Source organism: Myotis myotis, unplaced genomic scaffold (assembly GCF_014108235.1).
Source record: "Myotis myotis isolate mMyoMyo1 unplaced genomic scaffold, mMyoMyo1.p scaffold_m19_p_12, whole genome shotgun sequence".
Lineage (NCBI taxonomy): Eukaryota > Metazoa > Chordata > Mammalia > Chiroptera > Vespertilionidae > Myotis > Myotis myotis.
In genome coordinates, this window is record NW_023416316.1 from 17,275,752 (window position 1) to 17,302,192 (window position 26,441).

Here is a 26,441-nt window from a genome sequence, read left to right on the forward strand (position 1 = left end):
CCAAGAAGTGCCATGTTCCAACCCCAAGTCCAGGACCAGGAACCTTTCTCACAACAACACAGCCTGGGGTCACCTGGGTTAGTGCAGGCAGCTAACCATGTATGTAACAGAATACTGACCTTACTTCATCATATTTAGACTATTAAGTTCACTTTACATTGAAATATATTTGACATATAACCTTGTGTAAATTTAAGGTATACAGCATATTAATTTGATACATTTATATATTGCACTACAATAACTCACGCCTCTATCACATTTTCAGTGACTGGAATATAGCCTGCTAAGCTCTGAGATATATTTTCTACTACGAGCCAGGTTCTCACATTGACCAAGTTACATACTTGCACTTGTCTTAGACTTCCGGTCTGTAAAGATGAGAGGACTGGACTAAAGGATGGATAAGACCCTCTATTCATTTTCTTAAGTTTAAATAATTAAAAATATGATAAATGAAATTTTTAGCTTTTATAAATGATTATTTTAAAAAATATCATTGTTCTTTGGAAACTAGCCAACCAATATAGAAAAGTTGAAAACAGAGAAAGTCTCCAGCGGTTCTCAACCTGCGGGTCGTAAACAATGAAAATGCATCCTGCATATCAGATATTTACATTACGATTCATCACAGTAGCAAAATTACAGTTATGAAGTAGCAACGAATAATTTTATGGTTGGGGGTCACCACAACATGAGGAACTGTATTAAAGGGTCGCGGCATGAGGAAGGTTGAGAACCACGTTCCCTCTCCCCTAACTGGTGCTCAGTGTTCATCTGGATTTTGCCAGATCCAAGCCATTTGTGACCCTGAGTCATTCACCTAGCTCCTGGGATTGTTTCTTCGTGTGCAAAATGGAACGGGGTGATGTCAGCTCAGCCTCCTCCCAGAGGAGGGTGAGTGTATCACAGCAAGGGAAAGTGTTTCCACAATGGGTTTTGTGCAGGGGTGTTAGGGCCCATTTGCTGGGAGTCACCATCACATGTTTCCCTCTCTGGAATGTGCCAGAATACCCATCGGGTGGGGATGTCTGCCAGCCCGCTTCCTCTCAGGGGTCTCACCATTCATTAGCAAGCAGCCTGCCTCCATGAGTCAGGACAACAGAGGTTGGGCTTTCTTGAGCTAATCTAATGACTTTAGCAAAACGGAAATAGCCACCAGATGACGGTTCCACCAAAATAAAAATTCTTCTAAAACCACCTGTGAATCATGTTCGCATCAGTCCTGATAAATCAGACCAGGCGGAAACCGGTGCGTATGAGTGAGCCTGGGAGTCACTCCATTGCAGCTCTACCTCTGCCCCGCTCATCCAGCTCTACCCAGCTTCTGTGGGGCAGATGGACTGTTTCCTCAGCGCTCCTGGTCACCCCATGGTTTCAAAACCAACAAGCAAATGCATGCTGTGCCCCCAAGAATGTAGAAAGGTTTAAATGATCCACATTAATAGGCTGCAAGAATGCAGCTGACTTAAAATACTAAACCTGCACCTGTCTCCTGGTCGGAGGATCTTTCTCCAGTTTCTGGGACAAACAAATGTTCTGAAGTCAACTCAGAGGCAAAGACAAATAATATCAGTAGTTTTCAGAAATACTTTAGGATGTCACCTCATTTGATCCTGAATGGTCAGGGAAAGGGAATATACATTTATTCAACAGGACATTATTGGAAGTGGGCCAGCCACTTTGGATTTGTGACTGCACTTAATCCTTCCCAGCAACAGCTAATCCTGCACATTCTTCACCCCATTTTGCAGTTAACAAAACCAAGGCTTTGGGAAAGTGGAATAACTGGATTACGTCATTCTGAGTTTGCCACCTTTTCAGACCTCTCTCCCTACGGGTAGGATTCTGTAACCTTTGACCTTAGTGAATCTGTGGATTACTCTATGGGTTTACAAAGTAAAACGTGGTGCAAATTAAGTCACGTGGACACTGAAAAATGTCAACTTCCTTCCTCCACTATGTTCTGGCCTCCACACTGTAAGACCCTTCTTTGGTGGGCAGTCCCACCCTCTGCCAACCAGGGCTGATTATTTCTGGCACCATGTTTACCCAGAAGTGAGGCAACAGAGAGAAGAGCTGCTCCCTGTTAAGAAGTTTGGCCCTAGCTGGTTTGGCTCAGTGGATAGAGAGTCAGCCTGCAGATTGAAGGGTCCTGGGTTCGATCCTGGCCAAGGGCACATGCCTAGGTTGTGGGCTCCGTCCCCAGTGTGGGTGTGCAGGAGGCAGTCGATTAATGATTTTCTCTCATCATTGATATTTTTCTCCCTCTCCCTCTCCCTTCCTCTCTGAAATCAATAAAAAGAAGAAGAAGAAGAAGAAGAAGAAGAAGAAGAAGAAGAAGAAGAAGAAGAAGAAGAAGAAGAAGAAGAAGAAGAAGGAGAAGGAGGAGGAGGAGGAGGAGGAGGAGGAGGAGGAGGAGGAGGAGGAGGAGGAGGAGGAGGAGGAGGAGGAGGAGGAGGAGAAGAAGAAGAAGGAGAAGAAGAAGAAGAAGAAGAAGAAGAAGAAGAAGAAGAAGAAGAAGAAGAAGAAGAAGAAGAAGAAGATCAAATCCTGCCCTCACTGAAGAACTCCCAGACCTAGCACTGCAGTGGCTGAAGGGCTATAGTGGGGATTCCCTCACCAACCCAACAGCCCACCACAATACCCCTCCGTAACTGCACCACCACCCATGCCCCTTATTTTCACGTGACTCCGCTGCTCTCTTAGAGGGGACAGACGTCTCATCAGGAAAACAGAAAAAGAACAAAATTAGCCAAGTGAGACCTGCTAGAGACGGTCCCATTTAACCAATCCATCATGCAAGTTTATTTGAGTCCAACATGCAACCCCCAAGGGATTAAACATTCCATGAAATTCTATCTGCCTCCAGTTCTACTGATACTCAGAATTATGGTCTCACGAAAGAAAAGTCTGAAACGTAAACAAACATGAATCCAAACCCAATCTGGGAAATTCTCACTTGCTGAGTCCTCCCTTGTTGAAAGCCACACAAGTCTTGCCAACTCTGCTGCCTTTCTTTTCATTCTCAAGAGATTTTGGTCAAAAAAAAAAAAAAATCAACATTTCAATAGAAAAAAAAATAGGTCTCCAGGGTCTGTCTTCACTTTTAATGACAAATATAAAAATAAATTGAAAGGCAGCATGACTGACGCTTCCCCACCCTAGCAGATTGAGCAAGTGTCACCATAAGAAATTCTTGATCAGAACTACTAATAGGAAGACCACACACAGCAGAATAACAGGGACGGTATAAAAATAACCTTCAGGGGTCCAAGGAGCCTGGGCACCTTGAGTTCGCCAAAGCAAAACTCCAAAGTCTGCAAATCAAAGTGCAAACCATTCCGTTTCTACCAGCCCTTGGGGGAAACCATTAGTATTAGTAAACACATATACAAAGCAGTACGCCACAGGAAGCTGAGACCTTGATATTTTTTCTCTCTCACAATATTAGCTTTCAGCTTAGCAACGGGGAGGGTGGAGGAGGAAATTCCTCTGTTCACACCCACCCCCCCCTCAAAGGCCTAATTTTTAGAAGACTGTGTACAATGCTTAAAAAAAAAATCTATTGTTGGTGCGAGGGAGACTCAGATGTTTTTCCTCGTGGCTAATAATGGATTCGATTGCCTTGAAGTCAATGAACTGCTGGGGAGGAAATACCAGGCAGACAAACAGGAATAGAGGGTCATGCAGCAGCCAGATGCTGTGTCTTAGACCTCCATGCTTTCAAGCACGCTTTAACAGAAACATATTGCCGTCGGCCAAACTATTCAGTGTTCCTTTATTTTTAACTTGAAAAAAGTTTTCATAATTGTTACTAGAAAAACGGACATGAAAATAACCTAAATATGAAATTCTTCATGAGAAAACAGCCATGATGGCACCACAAGGCTATGTACAGGGCAGTGTCATCAGACCTACTGTTACCAGGAGACTGGAAGCCGGCAACCTCCGTCCCCTAATCTGCTCAGAGTTAGAGAAAGCGAACTCCCTTGTCAATTAGATGAAGGTTATCTTCTAACGGTCATTTTCCTTCCTCATTCTGCATCTTTCCAATGATAAGAAAGCCAGGCCATATTTACTTCTATTTTCTATTATCCGATAAAAACAAGTGAAGACCTTTCTCTCTACTTGATAAGCTGAATCTCCAAAGTTGCTAAAAGGACTATAATCTTAAAAGATGAAGTAGGAAAGGCAGAAGAGGAACCATGAATATAGGGTAGGGTGTCCTCCCCCCAAAAATGTACACACATCCTTGGGATAATTATAAAGGCAGTGCTTATTAAACTCCGTTTCATTTTCAAAATTGAGCTATCAGCTGTTAAAATGTATATACATTTTTTGAGGACACCCTGTGCTTCCACCACTGTGACAAATACAGACGCTAATGTCTATGACCCTATTCAGAGGAGAAGAACAGTACGTTAAAAATAGCCAAATGGCCTGACATGTAGGGTAAAATGGTGGTTCCTCTATGTGTTAGTAATGAATGTTAGCCAGGTGCCAGGCCCTCTGTTAAGCTGTCTACATTTTCTCATCCAGTCCTCCCAACTACTCTAGGAGGAAAGTGCTATTATCCTCATGTTGCACAGGAGGAATCTGAAGCTTACGAAGGTTCAATAATTCGCCCAAAGCCACATGGGTCGTCGGTGACAAAGCCACTGAGCTTGGGTTACCTGACTCTGGAATCCAGGCTTTAACATAAACTCTCTCCAAGCCATCCATTTGCAAAGCCATCCATCCCTGCTCTTGTGACCATCTTCAATGGATGTCTCATATTATACAATCTTTTTTGTACTTTGGCACTTGCTAGAGATAGTGAACTCCCTGAAGGTAGGAACAGAGGAAGATTTCTGGTTCCCTGAGGACCTCACCGATGGTCCATACCTCTCAGAAACAAGGATGAGACCTAAGGTGGAAGCAGCCATGTGTCCATCAAGGAATGAGTGGATAAACAAAATGTGGTCCACACATACAAGGGAATATTATTCATGACTATTAAAAAGAAAAGAAATTCTGGCACATGCTATGACATGGAAGAACCCTGAGAACATTACGCTAAAGGAAATAGCCAGTCAAAAAAAGACAAATATTGTAGAATTCTACTTTTAGGAGGTACCCAGAGTAGTCAAAGTCATAGAAACAGAAAGTAGAATGGTGGCTGTCAGGGACTAGGAGGGCAAAACGGGGAGTTACTGTTTAATGGGTAGAGGTTCAATTGTGCAAGATGAAAAAGTTCTGTGGATGGTATCCCAACAATGTGAATGCACTTACTGCCATAAAACTGTACATTTCAAACTGGTTCAGATGCTAAATTTGATGTGTATTTTACCACAATTAAATTACAAACAAACAAACAAGGGCAGGAAGTAGGAGTGCCCATCACAGAAACCCTGCACTTTGGGGCTCGCAAGCAGAAGTCACATGGCTGTCCGGGTGGCAGGGTGAACCTTGGGAGCTGGCCCTCCACCAGGAAGTCACCCTCTGGGTGAGGCACCAGAGCCATTGGCAGGGACACGCCATTCAGAGCTGCCACCACTGAATTTCCACAACCTTGCAACCCAGGGGTCGCTCTCAGAACACACCCTTTGTGACAGCCGTGGAAGCGCAGGGAAACAGCAATCGCCAAGAAAGTGTGTCTTTGAGACCGCGACAGGCACCTCTTCCTGTCTCAGAGGTTGGGCCCTGGAGGGCCCCCATATCTGGCACTTGAGTGCCAAAGACAGGTCTAGGCATCCATCATTTCCCCTGTCATGGGGCCACCGTGGGAAAAATAAAGAGGGAGGGGAGGAGGAGTTTCCACCTTGGAAATGTGACAGTTAATTTGCAAAGGAAACAATCTGTTGAGAAATGTGACAGCTCAGGATTCCTTTGATGATGGTAATTAAGGAGCTGCCCTGGTCCCAGGGCCAGAGAGCTGCCCAGACGGAAGGGAAAACCCAGTCCTATGGCCTCCAATGAGGGCAGCATCAGCCACCCAGGCTCGTCCCACTGGGGGCGCCTCAGGAGAACGGACCCTCAAACACTCTCTGAGCCAGTTCACGAGGGGTGTTTAGGGCCCACAGTGTTCACGACTGAGGCTGGGCTCGGAGGTGAGACAGGACCCAGCACGTCCCAGGGAAGATGAACGCATCCACCTCTGGGCCGTTCATCTACTTGTGTCCTTTGACTTTCAATAATAGTTTTCCATGATTTTTTTTGTTTTTATCGTTACAATGATTTATTTTTTATTTCTGTCATTTGGATATTATCTTTTTACTCTTTTTTAAAATATATTTTTATTGATTTCAGAGAGGAATGGAGAGGGAGAAAGAGTTAGAAACATCAATGTTGGGAGAGAATCATTGATTGACTGCCTCCTGCATGCCCCACACTGAGGATCCAGCCTGCAACCTGGGTATGTGCCCTTGGCCGGAATCGAACCTGGGACCCTTCAGTCCGCAGGCCAACACTGTATCCACTGAGCCAAACCGGCTAGGGCTCTTTTTACTATTTTTAATTAAAGTCAAAATCTGTACAAAGGACATAAAATCTCTGCATTGATGACTATGCTTTTCTTATTGTGGTAAAATACATATAACATTTACCATTTTAACCATTTTGAGGGGCACAGGTCAGTGGCATTAAGTACATTCACACTGTGCTACCATCACCACCGCCCACACACAGAGCTCTTCATTTTGCAAAACTGAAACGCTGTTCCTTCTGAACATCGGCTCCCCGCCCCCTCTCCTGCCAGCCCCTGGCAACCCCCATTCTACGCCACGAACATTTTTGAGGCCTTAGGCAGCCAGCCAGGCGTTTAATTTAAGTGCTTGCTTGGGGATCGGGTGTCAAGGAGTGAAGGTTCTGCCTGGCTCCTGTCAAAACCTGAGCCATCAAGATTATGCGATGGGTTTCAGAAACGGTCCTGTCTCCCTCCACCCTGGGCTCCTGTCTCCCTCCACCCTGGGCGTGCTGCTCGGTCTCTGGAAGCTCCCAGGGGAACTGGCAAAACTTTCGAAAGGAGAGATTCCAGGCTCCAGGCATCCGGACTTGCCGAGGATTGCCACGTGCCATCCAGCTCAGGCCTGCACGAACTAGCAAGAGCCTCAACCTTGACCATGTTCACAGAAACAGTGAAAAGCGATGGAGCCACGTGACTGGAAATCAGAGCTCAAACCAGCATAGATGGGTGTGTGGATGACCCCCTTCCCACAACCTGCACCTTCTCAAACTTTAGACCCTGGATGCAATCACAAGGTGGGTATGATCCTAAAAGAACTGAGGTTAAGTTTTCTGTTCGCTGAACAGGTTGAAGACTTGGAGACAAAATGCTATATTTTGCAAGCCGTTGTGTCTAATCTGAGATTGATACTCTCACCCACAGTTAAAGGAGAGGCCAAGTATAGCTAACATTAAACACTAAGAGGCAGAATAGGAGAATAATGAGTAAGGAATCTATAATAATAATAGACAAATATGTAAATTGACTGTCCCTTCACAATGCCCACAGCCAATCAGGAGTGAGTATGCAAATTAACCCGACAACGATGGTGGACCTGAGGACACCGCACTGCCCCAGCTGCCCCGGGCCTCTGGGCAGCGTGGGAAGGCAGAAAGGTGGCTCTGGGCTTGAGTGAAGGCAGAAAGGTGGCTCTGGGCCAGAGCAAAGGTGGTGCCGGCAGACAGGGGAAGGAAGGCCCATTCTTGCATGAATCTTTGTGCATCGGGCCTCTAGTTATCTATAAAAGCCGGACTATATATAGAAATTCAAATCCTGACTTTGCCACTAGCTATGTGCCCTTGCCCATAAGCCCTGTGACTCAGTTTCTTCATCTGTAACAAAAATATTATAATAATGGTATCTTCCCCAATAGGATGTTATGAGGGTCAAAGATGGCTGGACTTCCAGTAAATCTTCATTATCAGCAAGCAGCTTAGATCCACTTTAATCTCAGACTATCTGCTTTTATGGAAGATTCAATTCACTGAAGAAATATAAAACTTTGAACATTTTTTGAAGTCATACTCTTCTGAAGGAAGCCTGATCACAATGTGTGGATAAGAATGTGCCTGTGCTACAGGTTCAAGGTCTTATTCAATTGTATGTGCAGCACATTATGTTTTCCTGTGTTCATGCAAACTGTGTCCTTGGTTTGGATCCATTCTTCATAAAGCCCTAGGAATTGTTACTTTGTATTTGTCCAAGTATTTGCAGCAGCCAATTGTGTGATGGTTCTTGTTAGCATTTTTCCAGGCCAACTTTGAAAGGCATAATTTGTGGCAGAGAGAGTTAATGGATGTTGCAAGAGCTGACATACGGTAGCAAGCCCAAGAGGACCCTTGAGGAGTTCACGAAATGTGACAATGCACAGAGAGGGTGTGGGCTGGAGAGAGGAGGGGTGTCTTTTGGGGACAGAGCACTTAAGGACAAAGACACACACGTAGAGATCGCCTTTAAAATCAAGGGACTAGCCCAGCCAGCGTGGCTCAGTGGTTGAGTGTTGACCTATGAGCCAGGAGGTCACAGTTCAAGTCCCGGTCAGGGCACATGCCTGAGTTACGGGCTTGATCCCCAGTGTAGGGCGTGCAGGAGGCAGCTGATCAGTGATTCTCTCATCATGGATTTTTCCATCTCTCTCTCCCTCTCCCTTCCTCTCTGAAATCAATTTTTAAAACTTTTAAAAAAATTAAATTAAGTTAAATTAAATTAAGGGACTAAATACCCAGGGCAAGGGATATTCAGACAGTTTAAACAAGTAGCTGTTAGTATATCAAAGTCAAAACTCCTGATCCAGTCTCCTCTCTTTCGTCAGGAGAGAACAGAGGCTCAGCCAGCACAGGAACAAGAAGGGAAAAGTATCCACGCCGTACCACGCCATGGGCCTGACCTTGACTAATTCATCTCACCTCTCCCAGCTACAGTGTCTTCACCTTTAAAATTACCCAAGCCCTCCACAAGGCTGTTGTGGCACTAAAATAAGATGTACCCACAGTACATTAAAAAGTTACCTTGCCATACAATGTTTCAATTTATCTTGGGCCATTCTGTAATAATCATGCCACACGTCAAAAATGTAAACTATAGAATACTGTAGGCCTGCACGGCATTCTATGCAATGTAATAAATATGCTGCTACAAAATTATTGACATATAAAGTAAGTAAATGGTTTATATTAAAAAAAAATATTTACCTGGCCTATAAGACACATTGATTACAGTAATAAGAAAGTCTAGCAACCACCTCTCAGACAGCCCAGGTGGCGTTTCTTACTTTTGTTTTTGCATCTTTAAGATTGATATTAGAGACAGAATTATTTCTATTACAAATTTCCAAATTATTTTCTTAAAACAATACTAGGAATCAACTGCCAGGTGTCAAATCTCCCTTTTCTGTGGCATAACTGATAACCCTCCCCAGCAACTCCTGTCGTGGTCTCTATCCCCACTATTCCCTGTAACACCCCTTTTCCAACGTAAAGCCTTCTGGAGTGGATCAGCTGGTCTGCTGGGAAAACACAGACCTGGGCAGGTACATTCTCCTCTGGCCAGAAGCCCAGAGCTCTGGCTTCTTCTGTCCTGGCCTCTGAGTCCCAACGTTGGGGGTGGGTGTTCTGCGTAGCCCACCAGTCACTCCCCAGCCTCCTTCTACTCTGTGACCCCGACTTTCACTGGCAAGAGCCATGAAAGTTATGAAAAGAAGGTGCACAGAAGCTGCAAGGCGGTTTCCACTTACTTGGAATGCCTTGCTAAAAATCGACTTTGGTTCCAAAACTTGTCTAGAATAATCTACTTCACTGATGATATTCATTAAAAAGGAGTGGGAAAAGGTTATTATAATACCAACAATGAAAGAAAGTTGGAAAACACAAGAGAATGGAGAAAGAACTCTTTTAAAATTCTGGAGCTCAACAAAAAGCAAGTTTAATCAGAGTAATACAAGAAAGCAGGTAGAGATAGCTGGGCCAGCATGGCTCAATGGTTGAGCAACAAACTATTCCTCTGGGGCACATGCCCAGGTTGTGGGCTTGATCCCCAGTGCGGGGCGTGCAGGAGGCAGCCAATCAGTGATTCTCTCTCACCATTGATGTTTCTCTCTCTCTCTCTCTCCCTTCCTCTCTGAAATCAATAAAAATATATTTTAAAATCCATTTAAAAAATAAAAAGAAAGTGGGTAGAGACGTTGGTAGTAATTTTGAAGGAGACCCACAGCTGAAGGACAGGGGTTCTTTATTGGCTATAACTTCACTTCAGAACTCCGCCCCCCCCCCCCCCCCAATATACACTGGGCATGCTAGTTTTACTTCCCTGTCACAATTTCGTTTGACTTTTAGTTCACAAAAGGAAGAAAGACAGAGAGAAAAGAGAGGGAGGCAGATGGGATGGAGAAAATATGGTTCCAGATGTTCTGGGCCAGAATCTAAAGAGGAGAAGGGAGAGAGGACAGCAGTTGGCCATTGGCAATGCCTGAAGCCTGGCAGAATTCAAGGACCTGAGTGAGGGTGGGGGGAGATGCATAGACCCCAGGGGGCAGGAATGCAGCTTTGCTTTTCATTTATTCCCTTTCCACCCACAGCCTCCAGGTGGCACAGCTGACCCAACACAGGCGCTAGGGAGCAGATAGGACAGAGACCGGGAAAGTTTGAGAGAAAAACAAAGAAACAAAGGGCATTGTTGCCAGGAAGGATGGGAGAGGGACCCCTTTTAGCATCCTCATTGGCTCCCAGTTCATGCTCAGAATCATTTCACAGCATCTCAGATAGGGGAGCCAGCCACTCTCGAAACCAGCGGAACCTCTCATGCCCCAATGTGAGCTCTTGTTCTTTTCCAGTCCCAATCAAGAGAATCACATTTGCAAAGCACATGGCAGTTGGAACCATTTAATTTACAATATGCCTGCTAGAGATCTGTAGCTATTTGAACCTACAGAGACATAGTTACAGGACCTGAATTCTAGACAGGGTCAACTAGACCGGGGTTTCTCAACTATGGGCATTTGTGGCAGGAGAATTCTTTGTTCCCTGTGCACCGTGGCATGTTTAGCTGCACCCCACTAGATTCTAGTAGCCCCCTCCCCGCTCCCAGGTAGTCGAATCTCTCAGAGTTTGCAGATTCAGTCCTGAGGCTGGGCTAGTTTTCAGAGTGGTCGGGCGCTTCTCACAATGGATTTAGTTCAAAATGCAGATTCCCATTCAATGGGTCTGGGATGGGGCTCTGGATTCTTTAGTTTCCACGAGCTCCCAGGTGATGCCAATGCTGCAGGTGCCAGCCCACACTTTGAACAGCAAGGCCCCCCGAGCACCTAGTAGGAGGGAGCTGGGTAGGACCACGGGCCTGGCATCCTGTCGCTGTGGGACCCCTGGCTCATTACAGAACTTCCAAGGGCCTCAGCATCTTCATTTGAAACATGATGATGACTGTGAAGGATTCAGTAAACTAGGAAGATGAAGCAACCAGTTTGGCATCTGGCACTCAAAAAATGTTCATCCCTTCCTCTTTCCTCCTAGCTCCTCCCAGCACCATGCCTGGAAAACTCCAGAGCAAGGTATCCCGGGGGACTATAGGGAATTCCCCAGAAGGGAAAACTCAGTTCTCTCTGAATAGTGGTTGGAGAGGAAGGGGTGTCTCCCCCACTTTCACTCCTCTGTCTTAACCCTCCACGCTGGTTATGCCATAACATTTGCCATCCTTTTAGAGGCTGTGAGTTGTTTTCACAATGAAGCATGCCATGAAAAGAATATTTAAACACAATGTACACATTGTGATTCATGCAAAAGCAATGCCTCCCACTCCCAGGCCCATCTCTGCGCTGCATTTAATACTGAACGGATCTTTTCTCTAAAGGACAAACGATCTCAAACAGGAATAATCGCCAGCGCTTTGGATGCGATCTAAGTTTCCAATGCAGTTTGCTCATTGGCCTCCCCAACTGGATGAATTCTGCTCATCTGGACCTGTGTCAGAAGAGCATTCCTGCTCGCCTTTGCAAGGATAAAATGTTCTCTAATGTAAAATGCGAATTAGCCAGGCTAAATATAGCCCGGGACCCATACAGCACATGGCACATGGGCCTGGACCTTTATACACATACAGAGAGAGCTTTGGAATCCAGGGCAGTGAAATACTTGACTTTTCTAGAAAATTAATTGAGATTTATTCTTTTGGGAATAAAATCACTCTCCCAACTCCCCACATAAAAAGAGCTAAACAATGGTGTCTTTCTCTGTTTATAGGCTGTATCACAGAACTTACACCAGGCATCGCTCCAAACAAAGTAAGTTCCAGCATATTCCACGGTGCGAATGACGTCATGATGACGGGAGCCAATGCAGTCAGGGAGAGGGGCTGAGAGCAGTCCGTGGAGACTTCCTCACACCTTCTACACAGGCTTCACCCAGGTGGGGGCACCGGGGGCCCTGGCAGAGCTCTGCATCCAAGGATGAAGGCAGGCTGGGCGGGAGGGAGGCAGGTAGATTTCTCCCCTCTCTTCTGCACAGGTTTGGGGCTCTCCCCGCCTGCAGGGCCATCTCCGCTCTCAGAAGCATGAGCTCAGTCCCAGCCTGCAGGTGCACCACAAGCAGCCTGGGAGAGTCACGGGCTGTGGGTAGGATGACCACCCGAGGATCCCCCTCTCTTCACAGAACTTGGTGTGGTGTGGATGGCAGTTCCAAGCACACACACTGTCCTAACCAACAAAGGACTATACGCCTGGAAATCCTGGCAGAATTCTCCTCTAAACCTCCCAACCCGGGGCACTGGAAGCACCCAGTCGGGCCCCTCTGACAGCCCAGGAGAAACTACTCCAGCATCACTGTGATCCTTACTCTTGGGGACAAAAAGGGGCCACATGCTAACCTGACCAGCTCAGGGGAGGCCTGCGTGGTGGCCTTGCAAACTCAGAGGCCTAAATTAAGCACAAAGGATGGTCTGACATGAAAACTTTTTAACTAAAGCAGTTTATGGTGAGGAGTCATGTCCTAAGCCGGCATCTTCCCTGGCAAAGGTCAGTCTTTACCCTGAGCATGTCTATTGTCGTTTTGCACCTACAATAAACATATTGTTGGAATGTCAAAGTAATAGTCCTTTTTTCAGACCCTTCAAAGCGCAGGCAGTGCTCTGCAGAGACCACAAATCCCCTCATTGTCATGGAGTTAATTGTTGACTGTTAACTACCCTCTACCCACCCAAGTGAAAGAAGTATGTGTCTACCATTTTACTTTTTATCCAGCCCCAGAGGTTTCTCCACTTTGCTTTCTCCCATCTCTCTAATCTATCACCAGTGGATTTCATGCATCTCCTCTGTTGATTGTAATGCATAAAATAAGGTGCAAAACTGCCATTCTCTGGAGCATTACCTCAATCCATTGAGATTTTGTTTCCCAGCAACGGTCAGCAGTTTGGCTCAAATAAATTCTTTACAGGTTTGAATGTTTCCTACAGTAACACTGTCCACAGTAATAATCCTTCTCAAGACGCCCTTACTAAAGCACGTGCCAACCAATCAAATCCATCCTTATGTGTCCAAAGAGAGGTTAGTATTTCTGGACTGGCATTTATCTATCTTTACAAACTGACTCAACTTCTCACCAGTCCTATACAGCAGATAAGGAGGTTAGGCACTCCACAGGGCAGAAAGCTCAGGCAGAATGTATAGACCTGTCGATGTGGCCCCAGAATGGCCACCATCACCTGCTACATGGCCATCAACAGGAAAGCCGTTTAGAACAGCGGTCGCCAACCAGTGATCCGCAGACTCCTGGCGGTCCGAAACGCTGGTGACCGCTGGTTTAAAAGGCAGTGTCCTGGCGCCTCCCAGATGGAAACTGACAGTCTGTGCCAGGGACTAGGAATCCTGCCGTGGACACGGGGGCGCCTGGACCACACATCCAGTCATGCTGCCCACGTGAACAGGCAGATTCCTGGGAAGCTGGGTCTGCATGCAGAGTGAGGTCCTCCCACGGAGTACAGACACCGGAGGCCACTGGACCTGAGCTGGGCAGCCCCTCCTCCTCCACAGACCTTTTGAGCAGGGACTTCCCTCCAGTAGACAGTGACTAAAAAGAAACCTTCACGGTGGCAGCACACACTGGGTTGGGTGCCGCAATGTTCTGCTTTTTTTAAAAAATATATTTTATTGATTCTTTACAGAGAGGAAGGGAGAGGGATAGAGTATTAGAAACATCGATGAGAGAGAAACATCGATCAGCTGCCTCCTGCACACTCCCTACTGGGGATGTGCCTGCAACCAAGGTACATGCCCTTGACCGGAATGGAACCTGGGACCTTTCAGTCCGCAGGCCAACGCTCTATCCACTGAGCCAAACCAGTCAGGGCATGTTCTGCTTTTTAAGTCGTGCTGCTTGTGAATCCCCAGCTGCTTTTTCTAACCCACTCACTTCCTTAACTGTCGAAGCTCATCCTTGTCCACGGCCCGACTGCTGGCTGGCACCACGAATTTGGTGGAGAGGTTTGGACCAAGGGTGCTAAATAAAATAAATAAAAGCATGATGTGCGGCACTTAAGAACCAACTCAAAGTCATGTTCCCGGTGTGTCCATCTCACCATGGTGCTATTTAATCCATCTAACCAGCCAACTCGACGGGCAGATCTGTGAAACGTTAAACTGGGGACTGGATTCTCAGGCTCTTCTGAAACCCGTTTGTATTTCAACCCTCACTGCCAAGCTTTACTTCATATATTAATCCCCGTTCCTGTCTTGGTGACAGACTAAACTCATTAGAGTTGGCAAAGCATCTGCCATTATCCCCGAGTGGAGTCCTCCTGACACCCATCACCTGCTGGTCACTGAGTGAGCTCAAAGCCCAGGATTGGGGTCCTGAACATTTGGGTCCATTTTCCCAATGAGAAGCAATTGTTGACTTACTCCAAGTGTCACAAGGGAGCAAGCAAAGACTGGAAGAAGCCTCAAGGTAACAGTGGCAGTGCTTCAGGGGTAAGGGGAGGGGAGGGATGTTACCCAGACTCCCCCAAGTCAAAAGGAGAGGATTGAAGAATGCGGGTGAGGGTCAGCTTGGACCAGAGCATCCATACTCAAAGCTTCTCGATCCGATCAGTGCAAAGGATGAACAGCTGATCCGCGACACAGTTACTGCAGTTTTAAAAATCAACTTTAAAAACTATCTCCTTTATGCATCTGACATAAGGATGAAAGAAGACTTTGGTTAATTTAAGAAAACAACCAATTGTGGGGCGGGGGGACTGCAATGGGCAAGGCGCTTCCATATACATCTCATTTAACACAAGGTTTGAAATAGGGGGGCTTTGGTATCCTCATTTGTACAGATGAGGGAACTAAGGCTCCGTTTACGTGACAGGCTCCAGATCTTACAGAGACATGGCCCTGCCATGGTCTAGAAAACTAACGGGGCTGTTAGAGCATCCGTGGGTTTGGCTCTGCTCATCCCATGTGCTCAATCAAGCATCAAAACCAACCACAAAGTCCCTGTTCACACATAAGAAAAAAAGGGGCTCAAAGAGCAGTGACATTCCCCACCACGTTCTCCAGCTCTCTCCCCTTCCCTGGCATTCACACCACAGCCTCTCAGCCAGCACATGTGCCTTACAAGAAATAAAAGACAAAACCCTCAAGTCCACTTAAGGGAAGCGCTATCATTTCACACACACACACACATACACACACACCCATCCCCTTCCTCTGCCTGAATAAGGAAACCAGCAGCATTCTTCCTCCATAGGGCACCTCTCCAGTTGCATGGCCCATTCGGCCACTCTGAGACTCACATGGTCCCTTGTTCCTACTGAAACATATCCCCCAAGGCCTGGTAGCACTGGAGCTCCTAGAGAGAGGAGAAATCAAGGGAAAAGAGATATGTGTGGCTCAAGGATGGCCTAGTCCTGTCTGTCCTCTCCTGCACCTCCTCAATCTCCTCATTCACTTCGACAGGAAAAAAAAGCCACACAAAACAAACAACAACAACAACAAAACCCTTGCTGAACCCTGGAGAAAGTGCATCTCGTTTTATTGTAGGAAGAAGGGAAAGTTTTAATTCATTCATGTTTCTGGCACTCATGTTTCAAGACAGGGGGGCAAAGAACAGAAATTACATTTGTATCAGGATGTTAGTTTTCTCAAAAGCCAGCCTCCAGAGTCTGTCCTGGAGTGGGTCCCACCATTACACTTCTACATGCCCATAAGTCATAATTCATATCTATGCTAACACAACACGGAAGCTACAAGATCCTGAACTGTCAACGGGAGCACAGCGGTATATTCACCAAGGTACACTCATCAAGGGAAGGAGTGAGCAAGTAAAGGGTTACGATTTAGAAACACTTTCATTAATAACATTTGAAACACATTTTTAAGACACGCTGACACTTGGGTTACTGTACTACTCCAAGCACTCCCGGTTCTTCAATATTCTAATTAATCGAGTACCACAAACAAACCACATAAACAAACTCTGAAACTTTCTCTTTGAGCAAAATAGTGGATTTTCTTGTTGGAACAGAGATTATGTCAACTTTCCTATAACTATACATTCCTGTAAAATGTGTTTGAAGGGCAAATGTCCAAAACTTGAGCAGCTGATAGATATGTATTCTTAGAAGGAAATTCGCTAACAAGGATAGATCTCCCATCATGGCTCATGTGGGCACTGTCTCCCTGGGCCCCAAGCCACCCAAAGTGCTGCTGGGGGTGGGGCCCTGAACCTCAAGCTTTTGGAGCTTCACAGAAAATCTTCAAATTTCCAATAGCTGGTACAGGATCCCTGATCAATAACTAAGCAAAGGGTGACTCCTATATTTCTCAAGGTCACAGACCAGCCAGTCCAGAAGATCATACCAGTGTTGAGAAATGTGTAAAATTAAAGAATGGAACCAAACACCTCCCCCTTGGCTTTCAGAAGTAAATTCTCAACATGCTCCCAATTCCATTATTAAAATCCCTCAACACAACTTCCTTCTAAAGTCGAACTCACCTCTATTTGCAACATTTCTCATTACCCTACTAAACAGAGGCTTGTCATGACAACCATGATAGAAATCTGGGACATGGGTGCTGTAAGCGAGTAACAGATCTAAAAGGATGAGAGCTAGGCAGTAATTATAACAATGAAGTAGCAAGTCCAGGGTGTTAGCATGGTATAACAGAAACATTTAATGTTAGTTCTATACTAAAATGTTGAAAATTTTCGAAATTAAAAGAAACAAAAACAGTGGGCCATTTGCCCCTCCTTTGATAACCACGTTAAGACAACCTGCTTCAATTTATGGCCCTGAGCTCCCCAGGCAACTGAGTCAGAATGTGGCACTTACGAAAGTGAAATAAGTTCTGACAACAGTACCCTGAACGCTGCAGACAGGACGCTGTGCCAGCTGTCATGCCAGAACCATGAGAGAATGGGTGTTTCGCAATGCTTGTCCCCTCTCGGAGCCCAGCCATCCCGCTCAGCGAGCATCTCAGCATCCCGCAGAGAATCTGAGTGAGCCTGCTGCCAGAGAAACAGCTCATCACTTCACCGCACAGTGTGCCAGGTGAGGCAGCGGGAGACCCACGTAGTATCACTTTCGTTTATTCCTGGCTCCTGACTAATTTTATTGGAGCCGCCCAAAATAATTGCAGGGCCTCCCAAGACCCATGGTGGGCCCCCTCAAAGGAGGAAATCCCTTTAAGCAAAAAAACCTGGGTCAGAACCGGGCAGGAGAGAGCTAGCAGAGGACAGCTGTTTTAAAAAAGGTGCTTTGGGGCAAGTTTCAATCCTTAAAAAGGCTTTACCCTTTAAAGAAACAGTAAACTCCTGCCTAGCTGTACCTCTCTTCTGGGCCAGCTACTCTGAAACCTTAGTATTGATCACTAAATAAAGTCAGGAGGCTGCCTTGCTGGGGGAAGAAGAGTGTTTAATTAAACTGGGAACACTTCCAGGAAGAAAAGTGTGATGCTCAAGTGAACGCTCCTTAATGAGCACAAAGCCAACGAAACAAAGCCTCTGGGATCACAGCGGTGAGGGGTGGGTTTGTTCCTCCTCGGCCTCCGGGCGCCTGGAAAGACGGAAGGGCGCGTCCTCGGAGAAGTTCAACTGGTTCGCAGGCTCAAAGATACACTGTATATGCAGAGGTACAGATATCGCTGTGCTTTTGTGTGTAGTCCCTTTCCAAAGGTAAATACATTGGGGGGGGGGGGGGGGTAAGGAATTAGCCAAAGTTAATGGCCTGCACTTAAAACTGCTACAGGGAAGGGTACAGATTTATCCAAGTGTAACCACACAACCTATCAGGCAGAGCTCCACGCGGGAAACTGGCTTTACGGGGACTGGGGACATAACCCACCATTTCGCTAAGCGAGTCACCTCCCTCTAAGAAGCCCCCCTCCTTTGTGCGGATTAGGGAGGGACCCCCAGGGCTGGCGAGCCTCTGGCATCAGTGCGGGCGCAGCTCAGGACCCGGCTGCCGGACGGGCTCCCACGGGTCTCCCCGCCGCTCGGCTCCCACTGCGCGCGGCCCGCCCTTCGCCTTCAGTTCGCACTGGCCGCCGGCGCCCCTGCTCCCCCCGCACCCCCCGGGCTCCCAGGCTTCCCACTCCTGGGACGTCGATCCAGTCCCCCGGCCTCCATTTAGTTTCTCTAGAATTTCTCGGGGCCTCGGGTAGCTCCTCGCCCCTATTCCCGGGCGCGCGCCGCCTCCAAGGGCAGTTGACCCAGCGCTCACCACCACGATGCTCCTCCACTCCCCAAAGGCTCGAAACGGGCGGACCCTCCGGCTTTACCGGGATAAAACTCCAGATCCCAACAGCTGGAATCCCAGCGTTGGGCCAAACTTCCCGGCTCAGCTCAGACCCGGACCCCTTCTCCATCCCCGGGGCAAAAAAGGGCTGCTCCCTTCTCCCGCGTCATCTCCCGAGTTCAGCGCCCCCGGACCCCAGTCTCTCCAGTTCAGGCTCCGGCTGCCCGGGGACTCGGCCCTCCCGGCCTCAGTCTCTCGGCCAAGCTCCCGACTTCCGAAAACGCCCCGGCGCTGCCATCTAAGAAGGCAAGACCCGCGCCTCCCACGCGCGCTGAAGCCCGCGGCTCCATCCACCGCTGTTCCCGGGTCTGGGGAGGCGCGACCACGGTATGATTTCCAATGTTTTCGCTGTATGGTCGAGTGTGTGTGTGTGTTGGGGAGTCGTCCTAAATTTATTTTTTAAAGCATATTTATGTAAAGAAGTACTGAATAAAGCAGCCAACGGCTTGGCCCTCCCCCAAACCTAGGAATTTAAAGCCACATGGCCACAGCCCTTTCCAGCCCGGCCTCCTCCCCCACACGCTCCGCTAGACAAATCCCATAAAAGCGCTTGAAGGTCCGAGGTGGTTCCGAGGATTCCCCAGATCGCCAGTCCCTCCCAGGCCACCTTTTCCCCACGCCCGAGGCCCCGACACCAGGAGGGCGCCCCGGGGATGTGGTATTCGGGGCCGCGGTACCACCGCTTGGACACGCACCTCTGGGCGCCGAATCCCGGGGCGCAGTCCTCGGGCTCCTCCTGGGGGCGTCCGGGAGTCTCCGGAGAAAAGCGTGCGGCAGCCCGGGGCCGGGGCTAGAGCGTTTGTGGAGAGCCGCGGCCGCCGGGAGAGCTGGAGGGCCGGGAGCGCCGCCCGCCGGTTCCCGGGGCCCGCCCCTTCCCCGCCCCTCCGGGCGCCCGGAACCCGAGGCTCGCCCCTCCGCCTGCTCAGACCCCACCGGTCCACCCGCACCTGATCTCGGCGGCCTGGACGGAATCCACGCACAAACCCAGAAACGAATGAATGGACAGAGCCGAGGGATGGGGGGGATGAGAGGGGCACACGGAGAAGGGGAGGAGCAAGGGGAGGCGGGGTGGGGCCGGTAAAGCGGGTATTTCCCAACTGGGGAGAGGGCTCTGTGTCTGCGTTAGCGCCTGGGTGAGCGTGTCGGCGTGTGTGCGCCTGGACGTGTGCGTGTTGGTGTGTGCACACGTGTATGTGAGGATCTGTGGGAGCAGGGGCGCGCTCACAATGCCTGGAGCTGCGGAGTTCCTGCCCCAGGGCACCACGACCGTCTCCTCTTACCCGGCACCACGACCGTCTCTGGGGAAGTGAGGCGGCTGGGAACGGTCCGGACACACATCTTTGTGACAGGGCTGGGGTCTCCGTGTGTTTGCCCCCCCCCACCCCCCGAGGCTGAGGGGTGGGCAGGGATGCCTCTGGCTCACTGGCTCGCCGGAGCCTTCGTGCTGCCCCGCCCATCGTGGCCGCCGGCGGCCTAGTGTCAAAACGCCTGTGTTAACAAAGCCGGCGCTGGGGCGGGAGGCAGCTGATACGCAGCCTGGGGCCCGATCGGGTGGGTGGCCAGCCAGCCATCACTCCCGAGCGGTCTGAAATTTCAGTCTGTAATCCCCTCCCCCACCATGAATAGTTAAATAATGTTAATGACCCTATGAAAACGGACCTTCTAGAAATCCTGCGAGGACACGCACACAAAATCCCTACTCAGAGCACAGCATTTAGAAAGCGAGCGGTTATCGTACTGTGCACCTCCTCTGCAGGGGAAAAGAATACAAAGTGAGATTTCTTGGCTTTAATATCGGGGTTTTCATTTCCCCGGTGATTCTCTCTCTCTCCAGCCTTGCAAGGACCCGCTGGGGAAGGTCCCGGGGCCCTCTCCTGAGAGTCAGTTCCACGGGCCAAACTCAATAGGGAAAGAAAACTGCGGGGCCTGGGACTTCTTTCCCAGTCTGCGGAGGTCCTGATTTCCAGTACAAAGAAACGGTATGGGGGGCGGGGGGGACTGCCCAGAAAGCCTGCCCACCCTAGTGACACCTTGAAAAGGGCACCCTCCGGAGAAAAGCCTTCTTTGTTCACACCTTGACTCAGGGAAGGACAAAGTCTTCAGTGGAGACATCCGCTGCTCTCTGGGTTCCTGCATGTCAATAGGCTTCTTTTTCCTTGCATTTAGGAATTATTTACCAGGCTTTTTGTGTGTTTGTCTCCCACATTCTTGAATTTCAATAGACTTTACTGGCCCGTGTTGGAGATTACATCAATGGGTTTGGGCCTCAATCAATTCCTGTCCTGTCCTCTCCTCTCCTTTCCTTCCTTCCACTTCTCCTGACTTAAGGAGTTAAATATTTAGGGGCCCTGCATCGTGATCTATTTTTTACATTTTTCTATCATGTGAAAAACTCACATGGAAATGAGCATGTTTTGGGGTACAGTTATTTATTTCTAGACCATAAACTCGCCAAGGAAAAGAGTCTAAAATTATCGCAGAGGGGAGATTTCATAAACAGTATTTTCACAGGTGTAGCATCACTCTGTCTTCATGTGTTCCTAAATTTGAATAAGGATAAAGTTTACAAATCAAATTTGTTTCATTAGAAAAAGTACAGCAACTTACACCGGCTTTATTCTGAATTAGTTCTTTCCTAAAGCAATGTCAATTTTAATTAATATTAATGTAATATTGGTTTTAATGTTAATATTGTCTGTTGGTATTAATTTTAATATTCTGGTATAACCTATAGACAACGATTGGGAATATTAATTTAGGAAAAGTGCCTGTTCAATACATATTAATTTACAAGAGCATTTCCTTTTCTTCCATCTTATAAGATATTAAAGAGGTAGCCATGATTAAATCAAACATTTTTATATAAAAGGCTTAGTACATACCAGGTGCTCAGAAATTTTTAATTTGTTCAATGAAATCAATGCCAGGGTATATGAATGTCTGCATTCAAAAGTAAAAACTGTTTTTAATTAACATTTTCTCATTTTATTCTCCCCTAGGTCCACGATTCTCAATAGAGGGTGCTTTGGCCCCCCAGGGGGCATTTTGGCAATGTCTGGACACATGTTTCACATGGTGGAGGGAGGGTACTACTGTATCTAATAGACAGAGGCCAGGATGTTGCTAAACATCCTAAAGCAGTGATGGGTGAACCTATGACACGCGTGTCAGAGGTGACACACAAACTCATTTTTTTGTTTGATTTTTCTTTGTTAAATGGCATTTAAATATATAAAATAAATATCAAAAATATAAATCTTTGTTTTACTCTGGTTGCAAATATCAAAAAATTTCTATATGTGACACAGCACCAGAGTTAAGTTAGGGTTTTTCAAAATGCTGACACGCCGAGCTCAAAAGGTTCGCCATCACTGTCCTAAAGTATCTAGGACTGCCACTCCCCCCACCCCCCCCCCCTCCCCGCCCCCCCCCCCCCACCCACCCACACACACAACAACTAAGAATTATTGCATCCCAAATGTCAAAGTGCTGAAGTTGAGCTTTCTTGCTCTGGACTCAAAGCCAGTGTTAAGAACCACAGGTATGAGAGCCACCTCTGTGCTTAATGAAAATGCAGATTCCTGGGCTCCACCTTTACCTACTGAGTCAGACTCTCTGGGGGCAGGGGCAGGGAAATTGGATTGCAAGGGCTCCCCGGTGATTCTTAGATCATGAAGGAGGGAGACATGCTGGAGATGGGAAAGGCTGGCTTTACTACCCCACACATGCTTATGGCTTCACCACATCATATGTGCTTTAACATGATAACAGTTATTAGAGCCAAGCATGTTTCATGAAAGAAGCATTTAGTCTCCTAAATGCACTTTAGAAGCACATTTGAAGCAAATAAAGGGCTACTAATTCTGTGAAAGAAACATAGCTGGGATTTGTAAATATTGAATGTTCCCAAAGGCCCTGCACCATTCAGGACACCAAACCTTCAGTGGAAATTTTGCTTGGCCAGAGAGGAGAATAGATTTCTCTCACTACGGCCTAAGTGTACATGCTGCTCATGTTGTCGCCGCCATGCTGCTGGCCCACTTTAAACCATGCCCTGAGCAAGAGTGGCTTCTGGGAGGCCCAAAAAATAGAATATGGTTAGTTACTAGAGAAACACCAAAGGGGAGTTTATGTTTCTGGGAAAGGAATCAGCCTAGACACAGATTGACAAAGTCTCTTCTCCCCAACCTGAAAAAAAAAAAAAAAATCTGGCAAATAATGGCCCAGCAGTTGCCGCATGCCCCCAAGCGCGGAAGAAGAGTAGCTGCTGAAAATAAGCCCTGTGCGTGGCTCAGAGGGCTGATCTGAAAATCCAGAGGAAGGGCCAAGCCTGGGCCCCTGAAAGAGAATTTGCCCTCTTCACCTTCAGCCGGGAGAAAGAACAAAAACACCGGTTGGCTGTGCTCCTCAAGGGCTAAATGTCTCCCACAGAAAATGAAGGTTGGTTGGGAGGTGAGGGGACAGAATAAGAGGGAACAGCAAGCAAAACACTAAAAGGGCTGGTCCACGTCAAACCAATAGCCCCGAATCTGTAGGGTTTTCCCGTTAAGCACCAGGCGTGGCCACTGGAAAGTTAGAAACAGCCCCGATCCCAAGGGCATCCCCATGGGACTAGATGCAGGACTGAAAATCTGAGAGAAGAAACAGTGAGGGGAAATATTTGCAGCAGACAGGACAAGGGGCTGCCATCTCTCATCTGCAGAGTTCTTACAAATTAGTAAGAAAATTGCCAACTTCCGAATAAAAACAAACAAACCAGTAGTTTATAGAGAGACAGAGACCCTGTCATCTGAGAACCCTGGGCTCTTGGACTGTGTTTACTCCTGTTCTCGGCCTAGTTTGTGGTGCCTGCCTTTCCTTCATTTCCTCTCCAGGCTCTCCAGCTTCCCGTGCCCGTGTGAGCTCCTTTCCTGCCTGTTCCCCATTTATTTCCTTTCCCTGCATCCTCACACTTGGCCTTTCCTTTGCCAAACCCTCTAACATAAGGAAATGGTGACCTGATGACCTTCACCTCAGCCTCTTGAGCCTCTTCCTTCAAAAGGCCTTTTAAAAACACTGCAACAAAACATTCCCAAGCCCAAGCAACATTTGCCCATCTAATGGCGTTCATTCTGTCCCACATTGTTACTGGGCCGTGCCTTCTCTCCGTTGTCAAAGTGGCCTTATGTCATCCAGACTGCCCACTGTAATATGCATTGGGTGGTACCCTTATAGAGAGAAAGTCATACATGATTCCACACTCAAATCTTCCACGGAAAACAGCAACTTGGGAAGCCCCGTGCTGGACAGGATGGAAGAAGAGGCTATTTGTGGAGGGGAAGAGAAGGGTGGGAAAGGGAGAGAGGGCAGAGGGCAGCCCTGGTGAGGGAAGCAGGCCACAGGGGACTACTGTGGGTCCCACATCTCGGTTCCAGAGGCCAGAAGCTCATGTGCTCACGACAAGAACATACTCAAGGACATATTTCTTGGATAATTAACAGAAACAAAGCCCTCTGAGGCCCCGGGTATTTGTTTATCTCATTTATCAACTGAAGCATTTAAAAAGTTCAGTAAACACTCTGGAGCTCGTGGCCTAACAAAGACACAGCATAAAACAAGGTACTTTTTACGTAAAGCCCTGGACTTAAATATGCCAAATATACTTGGAATGTACACAGCTGATCGCAGATAGGAAGCTGGGAGGCTGGGCCCAAGGCCCGGGACAGCTCTCTGGGTAAACGCGGTGAATTTGCTTCTCATTCAGGATCTGGGCTTTAAATGCAAAACCACCTTTCTTTCCAATGATGCTTAATCCCATGTCAATTTTAGGTAAGATAAGAATTATTTTTTAGTCTTAAAAAAATGGGACTGTAACGTTTTTCCAGTAATTCCCAAGTGTTTCCCTCAGAACTTTTAAGTACAGGCTGTTAATTTATGAAAAGAATTCGAAGGATTTTCAGTAATATGGCGGGTAGGGGGAAGACAAAATCTTGACATTTTAAATTGTAGTCATTCTGATTATCATAGAGGTAGTCTTTGCAGTTCTCTCTGACTTACTCCTCAAATGTTTACTATTGAGAACGACCCACTGAAAAAAACAGGCTTTTTCCTTCTACAATGTTGAACATAATTACATACCCTAACATTAATGTACGCTCATTAATTATGATGGAGAAATATTAAGACGGCATTTTTAAATTTGTATACACAAAGTAAGATAATTACTTACCTAAGTAACCACTAAGATGATGAAGTATTAAGATCATTTAAGTATGAAGAATGTTAATAGCTTCTTCCACAGCCTATTAAAAGCCTCTTGGAATGGGACCTTGGCCAATGTAAAATCCCTTTAGAAACCACAACAGCTTGTGATAAAGTCAACTAAAGCAGACGTATCTACATAATCTGTGAAGATGCTCCAGTTCCTTCAGTAATTACCTTTGTGCCCAGCGGCATGGGTCAGTGGTTGAGCGTCTGGTTGACCTTCAACCTATGAACCAGGAGATCACAGTTCGATTCCCAGTCAGAGCACATGCCCAGGTTTCAGGCTCAACCCCCAGTGGGGGGCGTGCAGGAGGGAGGAGATGATTCTCTCTCATCATTGATGTTTCTATCTCTCTCTCCCTCTCCCTTCCTCTCTGAAGTCAATGATAATTTTAAAAAGTAAATACCTTTGCCTTCTCTCCAGCTCCCTTTTCCTCTCCCTCTCCTCTTCTCTCTTCCTCTCCTCCTTTCTTCTTTCTTCTCCCTCCCTCCATCCCTTCTTCCCTCCCTCCTTCCCTCCCTCCTTCCCTCTCTTCTGTCCTTGCTTCCTTCTGTCCTTCCTTCCTTCCACCACCCTCCCTCCTCTCCCGCCTCTTCCCTTTTCTTTTTAGACCACTGTCCAGTTAATGTTATGAGCAGTCATTACAATCACAAATACCTTAAGAAGCCAGAGATCATACGTGAGTAACGCTGCCAGGTCTCAGACACAGTTTGCGCCTGCTGTAAAGGACTCAGGCTCTGAGGAGCCCGAGGGCCGGACTGCTAAGTAATTCATAGACCGGTTGAGATAAGATAGGCAAGTACCGAGAGGAGAGTGTACATTTAGATACAGGGTTGCTGCCGCTGCTCCTGTTTTACATCCGGCATTTTCTTTACCTGCTTGGGATAGGTAAGGGCGTATCAAAGTGTCAGAGGCATGAGAATTAGAGCAAGGAGGAAAATTACCTGTCACCTAAGCCACTTTCCTCATTTTACAGTAGAGCAAAGTATCAGTGAAAAACAGGGTCTGGAGCCAAAGGCCTGGGTTCGAATCCTGATCTGTCTCTTACTAGCTGTGTGAACTTGGAGAGCTGCTCAGCCTCTCCATCTCTCAGAATCCTCATCTGTAAAAGGCACAGCATGGGCACATCTATAATATATGATTGTTGGGAGCCTAATGAGATCATCCTTGCAAAGCTGTAAGCTCAGGGCCAGCCACAAGGCACAAGTTCCATGTCAGTTGTTACCAGTGAAGCAAGTGAATCCTAAGGGGGGCGGGGACAGGGCTTGTGCAGAACCACCAGCAAGAAGGGGTCAAAGTCAGGACTCAAACCCAGGCCCCCACATTCCCTGCTCAATGCTAATTTTTTAAATATATATTTTTATTGATTTCAGAGAGGAAGGGAGAGGGAGAGAGAGATAGGAGCATCAATGATGAGAGAGAATCATTGATCAGCTGCCTCCTGCATGC

The 26,441-nt window shown here is 47.3% G+C and overlaps 1 protein-coding gene across 5 annotated transcripts in view; it reads right to left on the bottom strand.

Annotated features, from left to right (window-relative positions):
- PALM2AKAP2 (PALM2 and AKAP2 fusion) overlaps positions 1–26,441 on the bottom strand; it is a 377,089-nt gene that overhangs the window by 75,765 nt on the left and 274,883 nt on the right. The window contains exon 1 of one of the 5 annotated variants that reach the window (XM_036330057.1): positions 19,444–19,690. The exons of the other annotated variants lie outside the window; for them this stretch is intronic. The gene's annotated coding sequence lies outside the window, so the exon portion shown is untranslated. Of the gene's footprint in view, positions 1–19,443; positions 19,691–26,441 lie in introns of those variants that run through there. 5 annotated transcript variants of the gene reach the window in all.